At 38.5% G+C, this 20809-nt stretch overlaps 1 protein-coding gene across 8 annotated transcripts in view; it reads right to left on the bottom strand.

The window, feature by feature from the left end:
* Positions 1-20535, bottom strand: part of RNF111 (ring finger protein 111) — a 94282-nt gene extending 73747 nt beyond the window's left edge. For 7 of the 8 annotated variants that reach the window (XM_044231494.1, XM_044231497.1, XM_044231498.1 and 4 more), the window contains exon 1: positions 20187-20535. The gene's annotated coding sequence lies outside the window, so the exon portion shown is untranslated. Of the gene's footprint in view, positions 1-19847; positions 19954-20186 lie in introns of those variants that run through there. The other variant, XM_044231495.1, reaches the window with a different exon arrangement.
* Positions 20536-20809: the final 274 nt, after the last annotated feature.

Raw genomic sequence — 20809 nt, 5'->3', positions numbered from 1 at the left:
CTGTTAGCCTAAGTTCTTAAATACAGCTGTCTGTCCATGGCAGGTTTCCTGACATCCGAAAAAAAAGTTTGTTTTTTCAGGCTTAAAATAAAACACAAGGATCTAAAGGACTTTTCCCTACTTGGCTGCCCCTAAAACAAGTATACACTCCTCCTACGCTTTCTTTATTTTGTTTTTGTTTTTTCGTTTTTTTTTTAAGCATGGAGCTCAACACAGGGCTTGATCTCATGACCCTGAGATCAAGACCTGAGCTGAGCTCAGGAGTCAGATCCTTAGCTGACTGAGCCACACAGGCACCCCCTTTAAAGCTTTCTAAGTTATTAACTTCCCTTTTTTAAAACACTTTAAAGTGCTTTTAGAAAGCTGCCTCTTATGGGGGCACCTGGCTGGCTCAGTCGGTGAAGCATGAGACTCTTGATCTCAGGACTGTGAATTTGAGCCCCACATTAGGTATAGAGATTTCTTAAAAATAAAATCATTTTTTAAAAAAGGAAGCTGAGGGGCACCTGGGTGGCTCAGTGGGTTAAAGCTTCTGCCTTCGGCTCGGGTCATAATCCCAGAGTCCTGGGATCAAGCCCCACATCAGGCTCTCCGGTCAGCGGTGAGCCTGCTTCCCTCCTTCTCTCTCTGCCTGCCTCTCTGCCTACTTGTGATCTGTCTGTCAAATAAGTAATAAACAAAATCTTAAAAAAAAAAAAAAAAAAAAAAAAAGGAAGCTGCTTCCTAATGACCCCACAGCTGAAGACAATGTTAACACACACAGATACAATTAAGTACTATTTTACAAATGTGTGATACTAAAACCTCTTCACCACTTATCCAAACATCCAGGTGCACTTTCCAGACATTCTGCATGGGAACTAAAGAACCAAGGAAAAAGGGAAAAAGGGCACTAGGACCCAGTGGCCAGATTCTGATTTTTAATGCTGCTCTCCAGTAAAAGGAACTAAGGTTCCTTGGTTCTAGGATTTTGGCAAGAAAGATATAAGATAAACCTGGAGCAGAAAGTGCCAGAAAGTAAAGAACATATACACACATACATGCACACACACACACACACGCGTGCGCGCACACTCACACACAAGGCCAGAGGCATGTCAACAGAACAACAGAGCCAATCTGAAAGAGTTCCCAATGTCTAAAAATAGAACTATAGCAACAAGATAAATAAATCAGTACTAGATCCTACCCCCAAGGTATAAAATAAGTATCCATTAATTCATACTGATATAAATGGCTAAATAAATAAGTAGGAACAAAGAGACAAACTTCCTTATAGAAGAATTCCAAATGACTTGTGCAGATGCATCCCTTCCAGGAGGTAGAGGTTAACTACTCCTCTCCCTTCAGTCACTTCCAAAGAAAAAACTAAGAAGGAAAAGAGAGTACTTTAAGGTGGAGCAAATAGTACCTTGGCCAGAGATCAAGGCTACTACTATAACTCATGTTGCTAACCAGGGGTACTTCACCACCCTGGGACTCTTCCCATAACCCACATCCCTAGTCAAACCAGCGAGAAAAACATCAGGCAAACTCAAACTGAAGGACATTCTATAAAATTCCTGATGAGCAGTCCTCAAAACTGTTAAGATCATAAAAACAATGAAAAACAAAGACTGAAACCACAGGCGATTACATTCAAATAACATCCATAGTTAAGTTAATAGTAATATACCAATGTTGGTTTCTTAGTTGTGACTGATGATAGGTAAGATGTTAGCAAAAGAGGTAACTGTGTGAAGGGTACACGTGAATTCTACGTATTCTATGCATTACCTTTGCAACTTTTTTTTTCTTTCTTTTTTTTAGAGGTGGGCAGGGGGAGAGGGAGAGGATCATAAGCAGGCTCCATGCTAAGTGTAGAGCTGGAGGAGAGCCTTTACCTAACAGCCCTGAGATCATGACCTCAGCAGAAATCAAGAGTCACCTGCTTAACCTACTGAGCCACCCATGGGCCCCTCTTTGCAACTTTTCTATAAATGTAAAACTACCGTAAAATAAAAGCTTTTCTGTTTTTGTTTACCCTATGGTAAGGGCACTAGGGCATTATATGCAAATTTATCCCAAGGAAATCCCTAAAAAGGGAGGAGACAGGTGAGTGATGATAGAGCTTAACCTGCTCTCCAACCTCACCAGCCCCTCACTACTGCCAATATCTCCAAAAATCTTACACAGGATTACTAGGGGAGGTGGAGAGAGGGGAATCTAACGCTGGAGCTACCAAAGAAAAAGAAAAAGCTTTAAAATCTACATAATCTTCAACATTAACATTGAGGTCCTTCCCTCTCGCATCAGGTAGCACAGTTCAACTTCATTAACCTTCAGTACTAAGAAAAGAATTATAAGCTGTAATATACTTGAAAGCTAAAATGGAATAAAGACCAATCCCAAAACTTGACTAGAAATGTATCAATAGGGCACCTGGGTGGCTCAGTGGGTTAAGCCGCTGCCTTAGGCTCAGGTCATGATCCCAGGGTCCTGAGATCGAGTCCCGCGCCGGGCTCTCTGCTCAGCAGGGAGCCTGCTTCCTTCTCTCTCTCTCTGCCTGCCTCTCTGTCTACTTGTAATCTCTGTCTGTCAAATAAACAAATAAAATCTTAAAAAAAAAAAAGAAATGTATCAATAATCAGCAATATAAAATGAGGTGTACAATTAAAAATGAGCCTACAAAATGCATTCCAAACTCTGTTTTTAGTCTTGGTTTCACATGAAAGCATAAATGGAATATTCACCACATCCCCAAATGACATAAAGCTGGAAAGAGATCACATATACATTGAACAACAAAATTAGGACCTGAAAATAAAAGCTTAGGATAATTAGCAAAATCATTAAAAACACTTTAATAATTAAACATAAAATACTGCAACTAGCTTAACTTATATACAGCTAAAGATATATGGGCACCTGGGTGCCTCAGTTGGTTAAGCACAGGTCATGATCTCACGGTTCTGGGATCAAGCCCTACACTGGGCTCCCAGTGTAGGGAGTCTGCTTCTCCCACTGCCACTCCCCCTGCTTGTGTACCCAATCTCTCTCTCGCTCTCTCGCTCTCTCTCAAATAAATAAATAAATAAAATCTTAAAGAAAAAAAAAAGACACAGGGAGACACTTTTATGTTTTGTTTTGTTTTTCTCTGAATAATTTTCCTGAAGTCAATAACTGGTTAATATTCAGAGACATTCATTTACAAATCTTCCAAGTTCTTTGTCTAGTTCTATAAAAAGAGTAAATGATACAACCACCTTTTTTCAGACTCATATCAAAATTTTCTGGTCTGAATTTATCAAATTTTAAAGACTTTTTCACAGATCACCACCATCTGGTCACTTCATAAAAGTAGATCTACTAGCATCTTCTCTCACAGAGATAACCTCACAAGAATTATTCTCTAGCTATAACCTAAAAATTTGAACAAAGAAATCCTCCCAAAACTAATAACATATAAAGTAAAATGATAACAGTAACACAAAGCACAGGAGTGGACCAAAGAGATTTAGGTTGTTTGATGTTTCTTATATGTGAAATAGGCTTTTTTAAATTGCCTATTTATTTATATATAGATAGAGAAAGAAATCGCAAGTAGTGGGGGGAGGGGGACAGGAAGAAAGAGAATCTCAAGCAAGCTCCATGCTCACCATGGAGCCTGATGCAGGGCTCAATCTCACAACCTTAAGATCATTGACCCGAGCCGAAATCAAGAGTCAGATGCTTAAATGACTAAGCCACCAAGGCCCCCTGAAATAGTCTATTATTTCTTGAAGACAGACAGTGAAAAGTTAAAGATGCATAATGTAAACCCTAGACCAAGCACAAAAGATAAAAAATAAGTACAGCTAATAAACCAACAGTGGAAATAAAATGTAATACAAAAAAAATTTTTTTTAACTCAAAAAACTAAAAAACTGGGGCGCCTGGGTGGCTCAGTGGGTTAAAGCCTCTGCCTTCGGCTCCGGTCATGATCTCAGCCTCTGCCTTCGGCTCGATCCTGGGATCGAGCCCCACATCAGGCTCTCTGCTCCTCCGGGAGCCTGCTTCCTCCTCTCTCTTTCTGCCTGCCTCTCTGCTTACTTGTGATTCTGTCTGTCAAATAAATAAATAAAATCTTTAAAAAAAAAAAAAAAAACTAAAAAACTAAAGCCCAAAGGAAATATGAAAAGGAAAATAAAGGGACAGACAACAGATGGGAAAACAGAAAACACAGACCAAGATGACAGATTAAAACACAACTGTAACAAAACCCGGTTCTATTGGCATAAAGATAGACTGGAGAGTCCAGAAATAGACTCATACATATCGTCAAGTAATTTTCAGTAAGAGTGCCAAGATAATAGGAAAGGAATAGTAACAAATGGTGGTGGAGCAACTGGTGAACCATGTGGGGAAAATTTAACCTCTACACCACACACTGGACAAAAAAATGGATCAAGACTTAGTTCTAAAAGCTAAACGTTAAATTTCTAAAAGAAACATAGGCTAAACTATATGTAATCATACCATGGACAAAGGTCTCATAGAACATAAATAGTACTACTCATTTTTTAAAATCCATTTATTTAAGTAATCTCTACACCCAACATGGGGCTTGAACTCATGACCCCAAGATCAAGAGAAACATGCTCTACCAAATGAGCCAAGTCAGGTACCCCTAGCACTATGCATTCTTTATATATCACTAAACTAGACTTTATCAAAATGAAAATTTACTCTTCACAGATACCACTAAGAAAACAAAAAGGCAATAGGGTACCTGGATGGCTCAGATGTTTGAGCATCTGCTTTTGGCTCCAGTCATAATCTCTGGTCTTGAGAAGGAGCCCCATGTCAGGCTCCCAGCTTAAAAAAAGAATTTGCTTCTCCCTCTCCCTCTGCCTTTCCCCCTGCTTATGCTATCACACTCTCTCTCTCAAATGAATAAATAAAATCTTAAAAAAGAAGAAGAAGAAGAAGAAAACAAAAGGCAAGGTAGCAAACTAAATGCAAAGGAAAATTGCATTTATGTGTAATTTATATGTATATCTAAGTTGAATCCAGAACATAAGCAAACTCTTCCATTTTAATACAACCCCACCCAAAAAAATAGACAAATGATTTTTAACATTTTTCAAAACACATACACATGGCCCATGAGTATGTGAAAAAATGCTTTGTATCTTTAGTCATCAGGGAAATGCAAATTAAAACCACAATGAGATACAACTGCACACCCAATAAAAGGCTAAAATTCTTAGACCAAAAACCGAACATTAACAAGGATGTGGCACAACTGCAACTTCACACATAACTATTTGGTAGCTTCTAATAAAGCCATACATACATCTAACCTATGATCCAATAATTTCACACCTAGGTTTGAAAACACAGGTATACAAAAAATTTGTATGTGAATGTTCATAGCTTTACTCGTAATAAACAACAATTTGGGAAAAATGAATCTCCAACAAGCAAATAAACAAATTATATTTTTAAAATTATGATTTTAAAATACAATAGGATACCAAACAGCAGCAGCAAAAACAACAACAGAGAAGGAACTACTGATACAAGTAAAATTATGGTTACATGGATATATACATTTGCCAAAACTCTGAATTGTACAGTAAAGATGTGTACCTTATACTCTATATAAGTTATAGCTCAATTAAAGTGTTTTTAAAAATTTTCCCTATAGAAAAATAGGAGTGCACAGAGAAATTAAGCCCCAAAACACCATCTGAATAAAATATCATCCTTCTTCTCTCTCTCTCTGACAAAGGCAATACCCAACAGAGATAAAAATATACCTGTCTCTTTCTTAAAGGCAATACAGAAATACTGGCTAAGAGCTTACTTCTGGGCCACAGAAACTCTTTATTCCAATCCCAATAAACTCTCAAATGTGACATCTCCTAAATTTTGGAATTCTCTTCTCAGGTGACTCAAACCTCCTGATAAAAAACCCTTCAACTCCATTACTGCTGTTGAGTCTCTAGAAAGTTATGAACCACCCTATGCCCAAAACTCCTCATCTGAAAAATGGAATTATTCACCTTAAAGGGTTAAGAGTTTAGACAAAATAATGTATGCACATGCTGGCTCTTATTATTACTTTTAAAGTTAAAAAGTCAACCAGCTTTTAGAAATCATCCAGGCAAAAAAAAAGTCCACAAGCTTCCCCTGTTTTCTTTTCTTTTTTTTCTGGGGGGAGGAGGGTGACCTTCAATTCTTTTAGGTACACCTATGTCAAACTAGTCTATCTTCTTCAAATGAATTTCCAATTCCTCTTGAAGATCAGATCAAAACCCTGAATTTTTTTTTGTTTGTTTTAAAGATTTTATTTATGTATTTGACAGTGAGAAAGAATACAGCAAAGGGAGTGGCAGACAGAACGAAAGAGAGAGAGAGAAGCAGGCTTCCTGCCAAGCAGGGAACCCAATGTGGAGGTCCCAGGACCCTGGGATCATGACCTGAGCCAAATGCAAATGATTAACCTACAGAGCCAGTCAGGTGCCCCCAAACCCTGAACTGTTAATACACCCAAAGCAAAGGATAGAATAACAAAATAAATACAAATAAAACAAAAAACTAGATTAGGAAAGACAACAGCTGCCCTGAGAATGTAGGATCTAATGCAGTAAGCAAAACTGCCCAAGCAAACAATCTCTCCTTGACTGAAGCCAACAAGTTTATTTAAATAAAAGTTGTTTTTGCTCTTCCTATGTGATTTAGGTCAAAATGTGTAACCTGGAGAATATTAATTAAAGAATATGTTCTACGGGCGCCTGGGTGGCTCAGTGGGTTAAGCCACTGTCTTTGGCTCAGGTCATGATCTCAGGGTCCTGGGATCGAGCCCCACATCGGTCTCTCTGCTCAGCGGGGAGCCTGCTTCCCCCTCTCTCTCTGCCTGCCTCTCTGCCTACTTGTGATCTCTGTGTCTCTGTCAAATAAATAAATAAAATCTTTAAAAAAAAAAAATAAAGAATATGTTCTAAAGAATAAGAACAAGAGTCATAGGGGCGCTTGGGTGGCTCAGTGGGTTAAGCCCCTGCCTTCGGCTCAGGTCATGATCTCAGGGTCCTGGGATCGAGTCCCGCATTGGGCTCTCTGCTCAGCAAGGAGCCTGCTTCTTCTTCTCTCTCTCTCTCTGCCGGCCTCTCTGCCTACTTGTGATCTCTCTCTGTCAAATACATAAATAAAATCTTTAAAAAAAAAAAAAAAAAAAAAGAACAAGAGTCATACAAGAAAAAACCGGCAGAGTTACTGACACTTTTAATGAATGAAGAAGGTAAAGGCTTACTGACTTGGATTAGGAAAATACCTCCCGGTAGGGAGCACACCTATAATGTGAATTCAACAATGTGAAGATAAGAAAAAAACAATTTAAACTATGTAGATTATGCTTGCAATTCCGCTCAATAATTATATACCCAGAATGAACACAGAAAGATAAAATTTTACTATTCTCTAGTTGGTCTCACATCCCATGTGCCTCTCATGATATGAACATCTTGCTGTGCTGTCAGATTCTAATGTTTAAAGCCATTTATTTTTCCCACAACATGGACCATAAACACAGCCTACGACTTCATCTGGTGTTTAACAATGAAACATGACTCGCTTCAATACTAAAGGAAAAACAGGATATGTTGAACTTTGAGAGACTGTATGTCTATTTTTTATATTTTATGGGCAACTTTAGGGATTTCCAAGGTTATTTTGACTAAAGGGCATTTTTGTCTTCTTTGGATCTGTGTATTCTGACAGCAAAGTGAAAATCCTTGGGGCAAGAAACAAAAACAGTAAGCTATTAGACAACTGAGGATACCGGTCTGGAGAAACCAAGGATTTATTATCCTCTATGCTAACGTCAGCCACTTTATTCAACAAACCATTTTTGGTTTTTTCGCTACTAATGACTGCTCAAGGTGATAATTAAGAAGACAGTTAAGATGCTATTCTATTCCAGAGAATATCATACTCTGGATAAATACAGTAATCCTAACCCTCATATGGATTACCATACATATAGAGCTAGCCTACACACATTTACTTATATACTTTCTAGGCAATTTTAAGAATTTTGGTTTTGGTATACATACACTGTGAGTTCTTCCTGTTGGGGATAATCAGGAAAAGAGACATATGAGGATTAATAAAAATGAAGGAAGAGAAAAGAAAAATATTTGAAACTGAAGCCTGTTCAAGATAAAGGAAAATGACTGAAATTAAGTCCAGGCCTTAGAACTGTCATCCAGAACTGCTACCTGTGAGGAAAACTATTCATTCATGCGGGAATAAAATGGGGAAATCCAAAATTCTAAGAAGAATGATCAACTCCATGATGGCAAACAGGTTACACACAAGTTAGGTTATCCAAATTTTTTCTATCCCAAACATCTGGGATCAGATCAGAATCTGGAAATGTCACCCAGGTAACAGATATAATTTTGCAGTGGCTTATTAATATTTTAGAATATATAATATTACTGATAATACATTAGCTACTATTTATGCAGTTACTGTTTTCACTCAAAAAAATATTTATTGAGAGCCTATTAGAATGTGGCTGTTGTAGGCACTGGGATTGGCCTTGAACAGGATAGAGCAAGTCTTTGTTCTCATGAAAATCCATGCAAATGAGAACAAACAAAGCATAAGTAGACAGTCAAGATAATTTTAGAGAAAAAATTGTGCTATTAAGGAAATAAAACAAATGGTAAAAGATGAACATCAACAGGCTCCTAGGAAGCTGAAGACCTGAATCATGAGAAAGAACAAGCCACCAGTTCACCACACCACACAGTGTAGAGGAAGAGCCTTTCTAGCAGAGGAAACAGTAAAGAAAGATCCTGTGGCAGGAAGAGGCCCAACATCTGCAAACAATGAAAGGAGAGTGAAAGGAAAGGGAGATGGCACACAAAAGGATCAGAAATGGTCAAGGACCAGATCAGGAGGCCTGTATGGAACTACGTGCCATGTTTTTATTCCATTTTATCCTCACTAAAAACTATTATCTCCAAGGAACTAAGAATTATAAACGGAAACTTGCCCAAGGTCTGACATACAAACATTTGGATTTTAATTCTTATATAAGTTGCTGGGTTTGGTCTCTTATTTTTAAAATAAATGTATAGTTATGTGGGATTTCATATGTTCACTTAACACTTCAGTTTCCATGACATTATTTTCACATAAGACTATTATGTAATTCAACCACTACTTCTTCTATTTACCATGGAGATTTCTGGAACTTAGCTTCCACAGTGGGAGAATGCCAAAGGTCTACTAAAATGGAAATAACTGGGGTGCCTGGGTGGCTCCGTCGTTAAGCATCTGCCTTCGGCTCAAGTCATGATCTCAGGGTCCTGGGTTCAAGCCCCACATCAGGCTCCCTGCTCAGCAGGAAGACTGCTTCTCCCTCTCCCAGTCCCCTTGCTTGTGTTCCCTCACTCGCTGTGTCTCAGTCAAATAAATAAATAAAAATGGAAATAACTGCTACAAATAAGAGAAGGACCAAATACTATGGAAAAACAGAAGGGACAGCTGTTGATTCTACAGGAGAAACTTCACAGAAGTTAAAGAGCTGGTCCCTAGAAGGAGAATTTCCTCAATTGGAGAAGAATAAAAGCACAGCAGAGGAATGGCAGGCAGGAAGGTGGTTACAAAAATAGATGCTTTATTTTAAACAATCAAAATTCTCTATATTCTCCCAGATGTACATAGCTAAAGTGGTCTGACCTATTCCTCCCCTTTCCGTTTTATTATTATCAAAAAATATTTTTTAAGTCTAGTTGACATAATGTAACATTAGTTTCAAGTGTACAACATAGTGATTCAATCTCTCCATCTCTTTAGCTTACCACAAGTGAAGCTACTATCTGCCACCATACAATGCTATTACAGTATCACAGACTATGTTCCCTATGCTGTACCTTTTATTCCTGTAACTTGCTCATTCCATAATTGGAAGACTGTATCTCCCACTCCTCTTCACCCATTTTGTCCCTCCCCTCGGGCAACCATCAATATATTTAAACATCTGATTCTGCTTTTGTTTATATGTTTCTTTTGGTTTTTAGATTCCATATATAAGTGAGATCATATTATTTGTCTTTCATGACTTATTTCACTGAGCATAATATCCTCTAGATCCATCCACGTTGTTGCAAGGAGCAGGACCTCATATTTTATAGCTGCATAGTATTCCATAAGATGGCCAGTTTTATCTCACAGTACATAGAGTTCTTTAAAGCAATGTGATGTCAAGGGGCGCCTGGGCAGCTCAGTGGGTTAAAGCCTCTGCCTTCGGCTCGGGTCATGATCTCGGGGTCCTGGGATCGAGCCCTGCATCAGGCTCTCTGCTCAGCCAGGGAGCCTGCTTCCTCCTCTCTTTCTGCCTGCCTCTCTGCCTACTTGTGATCTCTGTCTGTCAAATAAATAAATAAAATCTTTAAAAAAAAAAAAAGAAAGAAAGAAATGTGATTTCACAGGGGCACCTGGGTGGTTAAGCAAATGTCTTCAGCTCATGTCATGATCCTAGAGTCCTGGGATCAAGTCCCACATTGGGATCCCTGCTTGGCAGGAAGTCTGCTTCTCCCTCCGACCTTCCCCTTCTCATGCTCTCTCTCTCTCAAATAAATAAATAAAATCTTCTTAAAAAAAAAAAAGAAAAAAATGTGATTTCACAGAAAATACAATCAAACCCATGATAACAGTCATTCTATAGATGTTCTGCAATAAAAATCTTACATGACATGATTTTCTTCAGCTAATGACTACTTTATATTTAAAAAAAAAAAAACAGCCGTCAAAAACAAAAAACACAGCTGTCATGGTAGATTTAGACTTTGTAAAGTGAACCTATTTACAAACCTAGTTACATGTGTATTTTTTCACATATTCAGACATGATTTGGGGCACCTGGGGACTCAGTCAGTTAAGCACCCAACTCTTGAATTCAGCTCAAGTCATGATCAAGGTCGTGAGATCAAGCCCCATATGAGGCTCCAGACTAGGCATGGAGCTTGCCTAAAGGCAAGCTAAACTAAAGGGAGTTCTCTCTCCCTTTACCTCTGCTTTCCCCATTCCCCACAAAGACACTGGCTTGCGTGCACTCTCTCTCTCTTAAAAAAAAAAAAAAAGAGAGAGAGAGAGAGAGAGAGCGAGAATATTTAAAAAATAAACAAATGTGATTTTGCACTAAAAGTTGGAGAGCCCATTTTCTTTTTTTTTTTTTTTTAAAGATTTTATTTATTTATTTGACAGAGAGAGATTACAAGTAGGCAGAGAGGCAGGCAGAGAGAGAGAGGAGGAAGCAGGCTCCCTGCTGAGCAGAGAGCCCGATGCGGGACTCGATCCCAGGACCCTGAGATCATGACCTGAGCCGAAGGCAGCGGCTTAACCCACTGAGCCACCCAGGCGCCCCGAGAGCCCATTTTCTATATCAATAATGTAACTTGCTCCTGATATTTATCAAAAGCAAAAGTTCATATTTTGTTTAAACATATTAAATTATACAAATAACTTTATCTCCGATTTCCTTGCAATCCCCACTAAATGAAAAAAACTTAATTCTCTTTCTCTCACACACACATAATCTAATAGCAACAAAGAGAGAACAACAAAATCTTATCATCTGACCAATAGCAACTCCAAAAAGAGAATGAAAAAAAAAAAATGACTGAAATCATGAAAGCTAATACAAAAATATTTTTTTTTTTAAGATTTATTTATTTATTTATTTGACACAGAGAGAGAGGTGTCACAAGCAGGCAGAGAGGCAGGCAGAGAGAGAGGGGGAAGCAGGCTCCCTGCTGAGCAGAAAGCCCGATGTGGGCTCAATCCCAGGACCCTGAGATTATGACCTGAGCTGAAGGCAGAGGCTTAAAACACTATCTTAACCCAGGCGCCCCAAGAATATTGCTTAAAATTGAAGGACCTAAGCTCTTGCTACCGATGTCCTCAGAGATCACCATTCTCCTCATCCACTCCACTCCAGCAACAACAGCTTCTTGGCTTTTCCTTGAGCAAAGTACAGCTATTACTACCTAATCTGCCCAGAATGATTGTCCCACAGAGAGCCAGAAGGATCTCTCACTTGCTTCCTTTCTGTCTGTGCTCAAATGTATCCTTGTCCTTGAGAAGATCCCTAATCACCATATATTTAAAAAGTGAACCCCACCCCCATCTTCTCTTTCCAGCTCAGTTATTTCCATAATCACTATTGGTTAATATTTCCTTGTTTTCCCAACAGAGCCTAGTCTGTTTTCATCATTACCATGTGCCTCAAAGCTTAGAACTCACAGTTAATATTCAATAAATATATGCTGAATTATTACTTAAAACAATCTAAAATTGTGACACAACTACAACGGGAGAAAAAAGAAGAGTGGACTCCTTTTCCATAAGAGGTCAAAAGATAATGCAAAAGATAACTACACAGCAATTCTCAAACTTTTTGATCTGTAAACCCTTTATCCTCTTAAAAGTAAGTGAGAATCTCTCAAAAGCTTTAAATATGTAGGTTATATTTATTAATATTAATAAAATTGATAAATGCTGAAAGATTTTTCAAAAACAGTAATATGTAAACCCATTACATGTTAATATTAAGTAACATTTATGAATATAGTTTTCAAAAAAGGTACTGAGAATAACACTATTACACAACTTTGCTAATCTCTTTAATGTCTGAATAGAAGAAACCTGGATTCTTAAATACGTTTCTGTATTCAATCTAATAAGAAATCCACCTTCACACATGTATGTAGTTAAAAAAGAGAAGTGTCTTTAATAACTTATTCAGATACTGTGCATGTTATTCTTTGATATTATCTCAAAACTTAATAAATGGAATTTTGTAAATGTTACTTGCAGTGTTGAATCTGCTACCTTATCTATGAAACTTCATACCATCTCATTAAAAATCTACTGATTTATCTTGCCCCCTAAGTAGATCTTTCACACACAGCATGATTTTGTAATATCATGCATTGGTCATATGAAAAAAGTTGGTCCATGAAGTTATGCCTATCTTCCAGACACTGACACATTTAATTATATGATAGCCAAAAAAAAAAAAAAAAAATCACATGTTAATATCCCTATCAATTTCATAAAAAAGGCCTTGAAAAGCTGCCAGGCTCATAGTGGCAGATATGTTTTCCAAAATTCTAAATTTTTGTTTGAAAACCTTAATTGTATCTTGGTATTAATTTTCTATCAGTTGTTTTCCCTAAGGTGACAGGCTCACTCCATTTATTTTTGAGTACATACACACAAATACCCAAGTTTAAATAACTACAGTTTGTCGTCCCTTCAAGTAAAAAAATGGTTCCATTTAAAAAAAAAAAAAAAAAAAAAAAAGAAGCAACTAAGTTTGCTAGTTCAGCCTGCAACTCAATCACACACGTATTTTTCTTTAAGGCAAGCATAATTTAAGATGGGGGAAATATAACATTCTTCTCATTCTATCACATGAAATATTAAAAAGACAGGTACTCAAGGGTCAAGATTAATAAAATTAACAGATTTTACTGCTTTATAAAGGACATTCTTTAAAATACTGGGGGTTTTTTTCATGGTTTTCATTTTTTTTTTAAGATTTTACTTATTTATTTGACATAGTGAGAGAGACTGAGAGAGGGAATACAAGTGGGAGAGGAAGAAGCAGACTCCCCACAGAGCAGGGAGCCTGATGTGGGAGCTCAGTTCCAGGACCCTGGGATCATGACCTGAGCCAAAGGCAGACAATAAACAACTGAGCCACCCAGGCACCTCTCATGGTTTTCATTCTTAAATGAAACTGGTTTTGTAAATGTGTAGTAATGAAAAATACGAGGACTATTAGTACAGTCTTAGCCACTATCTTAATAGGCATTGCAGGGCCAGCAGTTTTGCCCATCACTGTGTTTGCTATCAATGCAAATGTCAACATAGTTAAGTAGTGAAGAACGTAGTATCACTATCAAATAGTTTCAACCCAGCTGACCTTCTGAATACCCCCTCAAAAGTCCAGAGACCACCACATTCTGAGAACCGCTGCTCGGGATACATATAAAATATTAAGAGGAGATATATCTCCAGGGAAAAGAATTGGACAACAGGAAGACAGGGATGGCAAGGAAACTTACTTTTTCCCTGTACACCCTTTGTACTTATGACTCTGGTTCCATTTGTATTGCTTTTATCTTTATAAATTAAATATTTAAAACAACAACAACAACAAAAAGGGACGCCTGGGTGGCTCAGTCAGTTAAGTGGCTGCCTTTGGCTTGGGTCACGATCTCACCATCCTGGGATCGAGTTCCACATCGGGTTCCTTGCTCCAAGGGGAGCCTGCTTCTCCCTCTGTCTCTGCCTGCCATTCTGCCTTCCTGTGCTCGCTCTGTCTCTCTGACAAATAAATAGAATCTTTAAGGAAAAAACAACAATAATAACAAAACTAACATCACAAGTAACTAACTAGACATATAAGCATACTATTTAGAAATATGAAAGTAAATACCAGGAAAAAAGTCTTAAAAGCTGAAAGTGTTTCCACTTACAAACTGGAACTAGGGGATTAGGAGGAATAGTTTAGACTACGGTTTTTCATTATAATGAATATTGTGGAACTGACTTTTGAAACCACGTACATATTAATTGTTTCAAAAATTAACTGGTTAAAAACCATTCAAAATGGTTTGGGGGTCTTGGTGGCTGCTCTTGGTTGGGGCCATCCTGCATCTAAGGCAGGAAGATGGTGGCATCAAGGAAGACAAAAAAGTCTCCGGAGTCCATCAACTCCAGACTCCAACTCATTATGAAAAGTTTAAAGTACTTGCTGCAGTACAAGCAGACTCTGAAAACAATCAGACATGGCAAAGCAAAACTGGTTATCCTCGCCAACAACTGCCCAGCCCCTAGGAAATCTGAAATAGAAAACTATCCCATGTTGGCCAAAACTGGTGTCCATCACTACAGTGTCAATAATACTGAAATGGGTACAGCTTGAGGAAAATACTACAGAGAATGCACAAGGGCTATCATTGATCCAGGTGACTGATATTAAAAGCATGCCAGAACAGGGCACCTGGGTGGCTCGGTGGGTTAAAGCCTCTGCCTTCGGCTCAGGTCAGGATCCCGATGTCCTGGGATCGAGCCCCACATCGGACTGTCTGCTCCGCAGAAAGCCTGCTTCCTCCTCTCTCTCTCTCTCTGCCTGCCTCTCTACCTACTTGTGATCTCTGTCTGTCAAATAAATAAATAAAATCTTTTAAAAAAATAGAAATAAAAAATAAAAAAATAAAAGCATGCCAGAACATGTAAATCACACAAAACATGCAAATCACACTAAATTTTTCTTTAATAATACCTGCCAGAGCCTGTTTAAAAAAACCAAAACCAAAACCAAAATATTGTCTGGAAAAATACTTATAAGTGAGGTTTAAAAGATAAAGAAAGAAAAATAAACAAAAGATAAATAAATAAAGCAAATACCCATGCTGCACTAGGTGAGAGAATGACTGTGAAACGTAACAAGCTGCAACAGTTAACTTTCTGAAATAATGTGCCTATGAGTTTCTACTCATATATGGAATATTATTCTGTATCATAATAAAATATTTCATTTAAAAGGCTAATTAAAAAGCAACAATTTCCTTCAAACCAGAATGATGACTTAGTTAAAAATAAGTACGGGGACACTTGGGTGGCTCAGCTGGTTAAGTGTCTACCTTCAGCTCAGGGGGATCAAGTCCCACATCAACTCCTTACTCAGTGGGGAGCCTGCTTCTCCCTCTGCCTGCTGCTCCCCTTGCTTGTATGCTCTCTCTCTCTCTGACAAATTAATAAATAAAATCTTTAAAAAGAAAAAATTATGTAAACCTTACATCATTTTTAACAGTTAAGTGGTTAAACACTCTACATACACAATGTAACACAAAGTAATATTTTATTTTTTTCTATTTCATTTGATCATAATTAAGATCAAACCAGAACTTAAATTCCTACATTTTATGTAGTTACTTCACAAATAAAATCTCCAAAGAAATATAAATCCATTAACAAAATCTAATTTAAGTTTCTCAGAGGATGTCCTGATCCAGGAAATAAGAGATTATTTCTATATATAAACAGTTAACTCAAAAGCAAATTGGACTCCCCACTAAAAAGGAGGGGCCATCTCAGAGAACAGCTGATTCCAAGACCGAAACATGAAAGATGTAAGAGGAGTATGAACATCTTGCTGTGCCAGAAAGAAAGGAAATACTCACAAAAAACTGTTTGTCAAAAAGACACAGGAGCCATGGTGGAGAGGCTCCCACTGGACAAATGTGTGACAATCTGAGCATTAAAATTAATAAAGACAGTAACAGATTATAATTCATTGGATAAAACAGGAAGTACATAAGTCGATACTGATAATAGATAAAATAATTCTTCTTCTATGCAAGAGAAGGCCTACTGATAAGGCAGAGGAGATAGAAGAGTTTGAAATAAGCATTCTGCAACCATCAAAGTAAAAATCAGGGCAGGCAAGAATCATCAGTGGATGCTTATATAAACATAATATCATTATCATCCCTGACAAAATTAATAATAATTCCTTGATATCATCTAATATCCATTCAGATTCCCCCAAGTGTTTCAAAAAATGTTTTCCAAAAAAAGTGTCTCTACAATTGATCTGAGTGAGGATTTAAGCAAGGTCAACAAATTACATTTGGTTGCTATACATAAAATATTTTTAACCTTCCCTTTTACATTGTCTATCAGCAATTATGAAAAGGCCTAACACACATACCAGTATACACCTGTAAATTCTCTGAAATTAAACACAACCTAACGTACTTGCTGTTCCTTTTGTTTGCATGATTCCTCCAGATTACCAGTATAGCTGATTCTTTCTAGTTATTGATCACAAATCAAACTATCACCTCTAAAAAGAAGTTGGGCCCTCCCTAACCATTTAATTCACAGTAGAGCTCAATCTCCATTCATCATTACATGGTCCTATTTTCTTCATGGCACTCAGCACTACCTCAAACTATTGTTTATTATGTTTCCCCCAGTAGAATGTCCACTCCCTGAAGGCAGAGTGCATTCTTCACTGAAGACCAAAAACAATGCTGAGAACATGAGACATTCAATAAATACATACTGTGTAACTAAATAATAACTAAATAATAGGGGCACCTGGGTGGCTCAGAGGGTTAAGCCTCTGCCTTCAGCTCAGGTCATGGTCTCGGGGTCCTGGGATCGAGCCCCGCATCGGGCTCTCTGCTCAGCAGGGAGCCTGCTTCCTCCTCTCTCTGACTGCCTCTCTGCCTACTGTGATATCTGTCTGTCAAATAAATAAATAAAATCTTTAAAAAAAAAAATAACTAAATAATAATGCAGCACCTCCACTTAAAATGTAAGTTCAATTTAGTATTTGTTTTTAAACACCTGTAGACCACTCCACATGTAATGGTTATGAGCTGCATACCTGTAGAAACCTGGGCCAGCTGTTACCAAGAATCAGTGGGATGCAGGAAAGAAAGAACAGAGGTGTAAGGCATGCAAATGCAATTCTGGACTTTGACCAATAATTACAGGTTTCTGGAAGAAAAGTTATTCAGGATGATTTAAAAAGCATTACCAGAAGTAAAATCAAGTTTCAACTTTCTGTATAATATGAGAGCTATTAAATCACATATAATATCTGTAATGGGACAGAAGCGTATCTAGAATAATAAAAATGGCTTTATCATAGTTCCCCCTCCCCTAATATAAATAGGAAGGAATTTAACTCAGTATAGCACTTCTTTTTGGGAACTGGATCATGATGAATACACCAACAGGTGCCAAAAGCACCTAATCAAAAATATAAACCATTGAATTTGGGATCTAGAGAAAACTAGAAAACCATCCTACACTTCTCATTTAACAATTGAGAGGATCTAAAGCTAAGGATGATTACCAGTAACATCACAAATCTAATGAACAGCAAGCAATGCTAGATATAAAATTCAGATCTCCAGGGCGCCTGGGTGGCTCAGTGGGTTAAGCCTCTGCCTTCAGCTCAGGTCATGATCCCAGGGTCCTGAGATCAAGTCCCACATGGGGCTCTCTGCTCAGCAGGGAGCCTGTTTCCTCCTCTCTCTCTGCCTGCCTCTCTGCCTACTTGTGATCTCTGTCAAATAAATAAATAAAATCTTTAAAAAAAAAAAATTCAGATCTCCAAACTAGGGACTCTTCCACAGGATAATGTCATCCATAGAATGTGAATGTCAAGCTACTAACATATTTAATCACTATCATTTTTCATACTGTCACTTCTTTTTTCCCATTGAAGTCCTAGCTCAGAGGGGGAAAGTCAAACAGGATGCATACAACTATGCTCTAAGAAAACCATGTTACAGAAACCCCTCTTTGGAAAAATAATAAAACGTCTTAAAAAATCTAATTAGTTTGTTTACATCAGTTTTTAATCCCACTTTAAATTTTATAATGAAAATACCTGCTGATCATTCCTTTACTCTAAACATGTAAACTATTATTCTCTTATTTTATACACAGGTATAGGTATTTCTCAATTTTATCTGTAGAAATAAAGTACTGAAATGAAATTAGTCAAGGGGTGACCTCCACTATGATAGACTTTTCACCACAATAAAATTATTTTGATAACATCTTTCTTCAAAAACCAACTCCAGTGAAAGAACATGCAAGTGACCAACAAGCACCAACAGGAAAAAAGTAACAGAAAGAGCCACACATACAAGATGCAGTACCTCTGCAAACAAGGAGTCTCCACTCTTCCCGGTTTTTCCTGTAATATTGTTCAGACCAATTCACAAACACCCTCACCAGTTTTTAGAATACTATTCTGAATCTTAAACAGCAAACAAACGAGCAGGAGAAAGATATCATTTGCCCAAGGTTAAATGACAAGAGGTGGGCAAAAGTAAAATAATTAAAGGCTTTAAAAAAATTTAAAAGATTTCAGAGTAAGAGGGCTGCTTCTCATCCTGTTTTGTCTCACAAAGGCAACCAAAGACTACTGTTAATATGAAAAGCAACATAGTTTATACTGACATGAAAATTTTTACTAAAAACCACACAGTAGTAACAAACTATCAACATGTAGATCTTCACCACAATAAAGCTAAAAGTAATATTAGAGAACTTCTATGTAATATCGAAATCACATTCTAACATTTGAAAGCAATCTCTCTCTCTCTCATACACACACACACACACACACACACACACACGGGGGGGAGGAAACGGAACCTTAGCTTATCTTTACCCCAGGCTGTTCTTTCTGGTTGAAAACCAAAAAAATTAAACATAAAAATACCAAGTGAAATAAACTTTGGATTAAGTCAGGTTCAAAAGCTAAAAGAACTGTAAAATGAAGTCTATGTCAGCTGGCATCTTACCACTCCAAAGAGTTCTAAATTCATACTCCACATAAATCAAGAAACAGGAAAGCACACAATACAATGGAGTCGCCTCACAGTACCAAGATGAACAAATTAAAAGAATACCCTATACTTCCCGGTATTTTTTTTTTTAAGCGCTAAAACTCAGACTTGCGTTAAGAAGTATCTGTAAAGATCTATTATAACCTATTTGAAAACTATCGTGACAAACCTCTGTTTCCACAGAACTGAACAGACATTTCCACTACAGCCTTGCCCCTGACTCTGACAAATTATTTAAGGACAATAATAAAATACTGAGCTTCCTTCTTAACGACCAACAAACCAACTCTACACAAAAATCTGACGCGTCTGTATTTCTGCTGTTCCGCGGACGTTTCCCTGAACACATAAGAAGGCAACTCCCTAACCGTCAGGGCTGACTTAGCGCCCTCCAACACCCCGGGTGCGGGTTACCTTCATCACTCCATTGTCAAATCGCACTCCCACGCCTCAGTCTTCAGCCCCCTTCCTAGACTCCCGGGAGAGTCCAAAGAGGGAAAGAAATCCCCTCACCCACACTCCTTTACTGTGGGGTGTGGGTGTGTCTGTAGACGAACGCTTTGCTCAAACACAATTAATTCTACTGCGGAGACCCAGACCCTAAATCACTGCGGAGGCAGCGGTAACCGGCCGGTCGCCGACCCCAGCCTTCCGCGGCCGCAGCCCTTCCTCTTTCTCCCCTCCAGGCCGGCCCCTCCCCCGTTGCGCGCACGCGCGGCTTCCAATCGATCCCCTCCCCCCTAGTCCCCTCACCTTAGTCATTAGCTACCCTCTTCCCAGAGTCCGGGAAAAACTGGCCCAGGAAGGAAGACAGGAGATGGAAGAAGGGAAGAGGATGCGTCGAGAGCCAGTGATCTGCGCCCCAGATCTCGGCCTAATAGGCCCCTATAGTCAAGAGCTACGTCTGTCACCGCCACCAAACCGTACAAGCGGCAGCGCCTGGTTCGGCCCAGTTCACACGGCTTGGGTTCAGAATGCCTGATTTGACCCCACAAGAGCTCCTTCCCCGAAACTGTGGGCGTTTCTGTGCTGCGCAGACCCAACACCTCGCCACCGTCGCCGCCACTGCTGCTGTTCTCCTGCCGCCGCTGCCGCTGCCGCTGCCGCCGCCTAACCAATCCCTCCTCTACCGAGCGAGCACGACACTCAGAGTCTTTACGACAGTTCGGAAAGTGAGAGCGCAGTAGCGTTCACGCCTCCATCTGTTTCTGCGCCTGCTCAGCTTCTTGTTTCTCAATGTCCCGCCCCTTCTTACCCAGCCCTCCCCCTTTGTACTCGCTTTATGAAGTCTATTAGCTAAGCAGAACGGTTTAATACAGCTGATTATTTTGTTTTCCTTGCTGACTGTGTTCTACATTTACGCAATATACTATTTC

Source organism: Neovison vison, chromosome 13 (genome assembly GCF_020171115.1).
Source record: "Neovison vison isolate M4711 chromosome 13, ASM_NN_V1, whole genome shotgun sequence".
NCBI lineage: Eukaryota > Metazoa > Chordata > Mammalia > Carnivora > Mustelidae > Neogale > Neogale vison.
This window is presented reverse-complemented; position numbering and strand designations above follow the sequence as displayed.